The sequence below is a fragment of the Ochotona curzoniae genome, unplaced genomic scaffold, assembly GCF_017591425.1.
Source record: "Ochotona curzoniae isolate NIBS_2020 unplaced genomic scaffold, NIBS_Ocur_1.0 contig_4105, whole genome shotgun sequence".
Taxonomy (NCBI): domain Eukaryota; kingdom Metazoa; phylum Chordata; class Mammalia; order Lagomorpha; family Ochotonidae; genus Ochotona; species Ochotona curzoniae.
The window spans coordinates 5,101,915-5,109,097 of NW_024466129.1; positions in this window are offsets into that span (position 1 = coordinate 5,101,915).

The window sequence follows — 7,183 nt, forward strand, 5'->3', positions numbered from 1 at the left end:
CTCTGCAACATCGAAGGATCAGCGAGGCTTAGACAGGTAAAGAAAAGCGAGAAGGTTTCGCATGTGGGAAACGGGATTAATATTTTATCATTACACTTAGCTCATTGGCTCCTGAGAGCCGGCCTATATCCCCAGATGAGAACCTGCTGTCAATCGCCTAAAATATCTGCTCTTCAACTATGTGGGTCAGTGAGAAGAGGATTGCAAGTTCTCTTCTGGTTATTTTTAACATTAAAAAAAAATGACCTTTACACAGGGGCAGACAGAAATTAATAAATAAGCCAGAAATTTGACAAGCCAAGGGCAACAGTTTCACAGGCAGAGTTAGGTTGCTGACCTTGCCTTGGGAGCAGCAGGGTGGGTCCTTGGCGGGTGGCAGCGGTTCCAGTCCCCATTAGAAAGGAGACCTGAGCCTTGAGGAGAGATGGAGGCCAGGGGCACACAGGTGCGTTTTTCTATACCTGTCTTCAGAAAGGCATTGACCTTGATTCTTTCCTTAGAAAATAAAGGGAGAAAGAAAAAAAAGCATCAACTCTCCGTCCGTGCTTTTGCCCCGCGACTTGCCATTTTGAGAACACAAGGACAGGAAGGAGACGCTCCCGAGCGGTCACCCTGCTCCGTGAACGCGGCACACGGACAGAGGAATGCTGTCTCCCTGTGTTTTTCTAGACCAATCAGCAATAACACAAACCCCTGCACAGCTGCTTCCCCATCAGTTCAAAGATGCCAGGGACAAGGAACAAGCCCTGGCACTTTTAAGCAGGACTCTCGGGACCTCCGGAAGGGAGCAGATCCTGCAGACACGAACGGCCCGATGTGACACATGCTGTTGTCTCCCCCTCTGCCACGTCGGATTCTCAGGAGAACCAGGTGGGACTCAGAGGCCCCTCCAGGGGGCCAACCTCTCCACCTGCCTTCCGGCTGCCTCCTTGAAAGGAAATTTCCTTGACCCCTGCCACACAGGTGAGAGATGCAGATGAAGCTGCAAGGCCCTGGTTTCAGGCAGATCCAGCTCAGCCCTGGCAGTTGCAGGCATCGGGAGAGAGAACCAGAAGATGGAAGGTGTCTCTTTCTCTCTCCCTCTCTTTTTGTCACTCTTGTTTTTACACATTGCGCTACAGCGTGTAAGGTAGCCAGCTGCAACACCAATATCCCACACAGGCACCAGTTTGAGTCTCAGTGGCTCCACCATGAGGCAGCCACCTGCTAGTGAAAAGCAGCAGCAGATGGCCCAAGCTCCTGGCTCCTCGCCCCACGTGCGAGGCGCAGAAGAACCTGGCTCCTGGCTTGGATTGAGCCATCCCTAGCTACAACGACCATCTCAGGAGTGAATCAGAGGACGGAAAATCTGTGTATGTGCGTGGGTATATTGTCTTTAACTATGACTTTCAAATAAATCCTTTCAACAGAAAAGTTATATTCATGAGGATAATATCTGCCACGAAACCAACAGCTTCTCAGAACTATCAAAATCACTCAAGTAACACCCATCTTCGGAATACTCTTCCCCACATAGGGGTCTCTAAGGTGTCATCAAATAAACGTCCCTCAGGGCCCAGCACTGTGGCCTAGCAGATAAAGTCCTTGCCTTGCACGCACCAGGATCCCATATGGGCACTTGTTCATGTCCTGGCAGTCCCACTTCCCATCCAGCTCCCTGCTTGTGGCCTGGAAAAGCAGTCAAGGACGGCCCAAAGCCTTGGTACCTTGCACCTGCATGGGAGATCTGGAAGAAGCACCAGGCTCCTGGTTTTGAATCGGCACAGTTCTAGCTGTTGCCGGCAACTTGGGGAGTGAATCATCAGACGGAAGATCTTCCTCTCTGTCTCTCCTCTGTATATCTGACTTTCCAATAAAAGTAAATAAATCTTTATAGAAAACAAGGTCTGGTGTGATTGCCTAGTGACTGAAGTCCTCACGTTGCATGCGCCAGGATCCCATATGGGCGCCGGTTCAAATCCAGATGGCCCCACTTCCCATCCAGCTCCCTGTTTGTGACCTGGGAGAGCAATCGAGGATGGCCCAAGGTTTTGGGTTCCTGTACCCGCATGGGAGATCCGGATAAGATTCCAGGCTCCTGGCTTTGGATTGGCTAAGTTCTGACCATTGCACTCTCTCCAAGGTCACCAAGCAGTTTAAGTTACACTTGATAATGACCCGTGAATGTACCCACTACCAAGAAGACCTTTCTCGTAGTATTTTAGTTTTGTCCTAGTAAATTTTGAGAGTAGTTAAATCCTATATGTTTATCATCCCTATGTTCAAAAGTCTTAATTTTACTTTGCCCTAAAAGTCTTTTCTTTCAAATGACAAAATTACCCCAAGCTCTTAGGGATTTAATAAGTTCACATCTTTATCCCATAATCTTTATTATTTCATAAATTTCAATCACATTCCCTGCTCAGCTCGCGTCTTTGCTCGATGGAGTCTTGGTTCTTTTATCAGCCTGATGGAGCACTCCCCGGCCACTTGCTGGGTCGAGGCGCCCTTGCCTAGTCCTTGTCGGCCGCTGCAAGCCTTCGAGCTACGGCAGGGCAGTGGGCGCTACAATGACTTCAGCTGAAACGTAAAAATATTTGAGAGACATTTGTTAAAAATCAAACAATTATTTTGCTTCCATGTCAGCTCAGCATATGATAACATATGTATATGTATTTTGCTTCAACTCTCAATTGAATTTAAACACAAGGCAGCCTTATAATCTATTGTGAAAACGGCAACACACAACATGCTTCACACACATTATTACGTTGGCCCTTCGTATGAACCCTGAGGGGATAAAAACACATTACTAGCCTCAAATAAAAAATGAGCCCAACGCAAGAGCAAGGAGCTGGAGGCAGGCCTCCGCTTCCACGGGAGGATGCTCTACCCACCATGCAACGCGGCCTTCCTCAGAAGCACTTGTCACTGACCGTCAGTCACCTCACGACCCTTCCCTGAAATGTGTTCAGTGGTCCACAGCAAAGTCGTGAATTACTGTGGTGCCTCAAAATGTTCATGGGAAAATGGAGTTAAGAGATGTTTAGTTTGATCTGCAACTGTTGAAATGCATGCAGGTTTTTTCCCAGAACACCTATTTCCCCCTACTTTCTGAAGACCTCTTCATATGCATGAACTTCAGCAATTTTTTTGCACCAGGATGAATTTTTTTTTAGAGACTTTTTTTTTTATTGGAAAGTCAGATATACAGAGAGGAGGAGAGACAGAGAGGAAAGATCTTCCATCCGATGATTCACTTCCCCAAATGGCCACAATGGCCGGTGCAGCGCCAATCCAAAGCCATGAGCCAGGAACTTCCTCCAGGTCTCCCACACAAGTGCAGGGTCCCAAGGCTTTGGACCATCCTCAACTGCTTTCCCAGGCCACAAGCAGGGAGCTGGATGGGAAGCGGGGCAGCTGGGATTATAACCGGTGCCCACATGGGACCCCGGACGTGCAAGGCGAGTACTTTAACCACTACACTATCACGCCGGGCCCCAGGATGAATGCTAATTCCACATTCAATGAACTTCTTGGTGTGTTCACATATTCTATGGCACGCCATATAAACAGTATCGTGGTCATACAGACACTCTTAAATGTGTGTTTCTAGGCCACAGCTCTTCTGAGTACTAGGCAAGTACTGGACATTTCTTATTTATCTCAATACAAAACTTAATCTGTCCTATCATACCCTTCCCGTCATTTGGCGAATCTCTGCCTTCCCCAATGGATTTCTAAGTTTCTGGTCAGCATTGAACCCCCTGTGCTGTGCTGGGCTTGGGATAAAGAGACACATCAGTAGCTGTCCGCATGCATAAGCCCACTAACAAGAAAAACGCTGAGGCCGTGTTAGTGGGCGGAGTCCAGGTAAGTCTGTTCAGATGTGCAGGTGTCTGAATCTCCCAGCCACGTGGCTGTGACTGGAAGAACTCATGCCAGGCCAGGCTTCCTGCTGGGGATGCTAGCTCCCTGTCCACAGCTGCCAAGCAGTGTGCAAATCCTGGGTTTGCGGGCAGCCAGAGCAACAACGGAGCCAGGCTTTGCCCACTGGTTGCCCAGCTGTGAGCTTTTGTGTCTTGGGGGGTCTGGAATTACTGCCTAAGGGCATCCATGGATAAGGCCACAGTACATGTATGTGAGGAATGAATCCTGGGGGACACGCAAATGACACATAAGTGAAGGGACTGAGACCTGGTGTTCAGAGGGGAGAGACCCAGCAATTGCAACAATCAGCACGTGCACAAGCTGATTGGGATGACAGACTGTACTGGACCTTTTATTGTCATGCACACACAAAAATCAGTTCTGGGATCACCTCAGACAAAGTTTCTATGGAGATCCCCACAACTGAATCGCTGGACTCAGTACCCCAACCATGGAGAGAATTGCAGGTTACATGTCTGACCATGGAATGCATGTGTCAGAGCTGGGATTGCTCAGTGGCTTAGATGGAATAGTGGGCAGCATATCTAGTTACTCATGGAGGATGTGGCAGTACATTAGAACATGCAGAGGATACCTGGTACCATAACAGAAGACGGAACAAACTGATCAACCAAGTGTTGGCAGTGAATATCTGGGCAAACAGAGACTCTAAGGTGGACTATGTCAACTGGTAGATTCTGAAGACATTTCGTCATGCTTGGAATGGTGAGATTGGCAGTAATTTGGAACTGTTGAACTATCGAAACCTCTTGAGCATGCCCCACAGCAGGGATGCCAGGGTGGTGTCAACTGGCTCTCCTCCATCCCAAGGCGCAGAGGCATTTGGAAGGCTGAGTATAGCTGCTCCCCTTTTCTCCCCCCTTACCCAAATACAGGAAGGAAAAGAGAATGTGGAAATGGTGATCTCACCCACCTTCCTGTAGCCCTTGACCCTAGCCACCCTAATTAACTAAGTAAAAATTATCAAAAATTAAAACAATTAATAATTAAAAATAAAGAAAGAAAAAAATGCTGACACGACACGCACAATCACTATGGAATATTAAGCAGCTAACAAAGTGAATGAGAAAACTCAACATTTACTAATATGTACGAGATCCTGGATAGATTTTTGGTCAAAAGCAGCACACTTTAGGAATGGGCAGTTAGCCTGGTAGTCAGGTGCCAGTTGGGATGGTGGCATCCAGTGTCCAAGCAGCGGCGTGTGAATCCTGGCTCTGCTCCCAGGTTCCCACGAGTGAATCCTGGCTCTGCTCCCAGGATCCCACGAGTGCAGTTCCAAGAAGGAAGCCAGTGCGGGCTCAAGCATCTGCAGCCCCACCAGCCGTGCAGGACATCAGCAGAGACTGGCCCAGTTTTAGCTGTTGTGGACATTTGGGGAGTAAGCCACGGGGAGTGGGAGCCCTTCCTACGTTTGTCTCTTTCTCTGTCTCTCAATTTAAAAGAGAAACAACACGCTACAGAAGAGTATGCATAACATTTTTCAAATATTATGTACTTGGCACATATATACACATTGTTAAAGTATTGTGTGTATGTGCTTTTAAAAGGTCTGAAAGAACAACACCAAACTGCCTAGCACAGGTTCCCTGGATAATGAGATGCAACAAGATAGAGCAAGGTGAGTTAACAATTTGTACCGATGAATCCCTGGGAAGCTGGACTTCCTCAATGATCAGGTGGCAGTGCTGAATTATTCTACCATTATTAAAGCATTGAAGAAGTTCATTTCTAAACAGGCCAAGAGGAGAACACCACAGCCATTTTGTGCACGACTCCTCAACCATGAGCAAGTTCCGGAAAGTAACACATTTCCAGTCCAGCACCATCGCTGTCAGAGACACCAACAATTAGATCTTCCCTTCCGCGACTTTCACGGACAAAAAATGATCTTGACAGAACACTGCTCTTTGATCCCCTTTTATGATTAAAAGGAAAAATCAAAGAAAGCACAAAGCCTTTTTTTAGTTTACTTAGATTTTGTGTTTAAGCAACAACATAGAAACGCCTCTACCCCCCTTCGTTTGTCAAATAATACAACTTTTATTGTCTTAACTGCAGCTCAGATTTAAAAAAAAAAAAAAAAGGTTTTCTAAACGAATTCAGATCCCAGAGGGAGCAGGGGGGACAAAGATGCAGATGGCTGTGGAGGGTAGCCCTCTCTGGCCAGCGCAAACCACCTGGCTGTTGCTAGAAGCTTGGGCAGGTGGACAGAGCCATGCTCCTGAAGAAAGAGAGGTAGGCGTGTGGGAGCAGTCTCCAGCAAGCAGCCCACCACAAAAGCTGGAGAAGCCTCTGGCTACAGAAGAAGCACTGTCGCCAGGAGCCACAGATTCTTCTTCAGAGCAACTCGTGGTTCAGATGGCAGAACAGCAAACGACTGAACTCTCATAGGTTTCAGAGTCAAATCACTGCCATGGGACAGAAACACAGCAAGCCGAGAGCAAGCCACAGGGCCTCTGACCAGCACTCTTCCGTCTGGACAAACTCGCTCCAGCCACAGCCCCTGGCATGCCCGTGATCCGCTGATCTTGTTGTACAGTGACTACCGAGCAGCTCTGAGCAGTGGCAATGGGGTAGGCAGCCCTGGTCAGGGTGGCGCTGTCTCCAACTCCAAGCCTCCTCTCTGCTCGCCACGGTCTTTCCAGAGGGTCTTCAGGACAATCGAAGGGGATCATTAACTTCCACATTGACTTCCCTGATATTTGTGAAAATCAACGTTCACGCAAACATAAACATAACTCATATTCAAATGAGGCAAGGGAGACGAGCAGGGACTTTTCTTCAAATGGCCTCACGGCATGAGACTCCCAATCCGGAGAGAGCTGACGGAGGCAGCAGTGGGCAGCAGCATGAGCATGGCCCTGGCAGATCCCTGCAGGGCCTACAGGTGTTCCCAGCCTCCTCCTGCAGCTGTAGTCTCCATTTCAAGTTCTCTCCCCAAGTGCCCATCCACAGATTACATCTATTCTTAAAAAAAAAAATCTTTGGTGGGGAGAGTCTGAGAAGATAAATGGCCTCCAGTCTCGTAGCCATTTGGGCAGTGAACCAGTGGATGGAAGATCTTTCTCTCTGTCAGTCTGCCTTTCCAATAAAAATAAATGCATCTTTTAAAAAAGAGGTAAACATCATGGGTGGGCATGCAGCACAGCAGTCAGGGCGCTGACAGGGACCCCATGATCCACACCGGAGTGCCTGCTCTGAGTCTTGCTTCATCTACTTCTGCTTCAGCTTTGAGCTAATGCTCATCCAA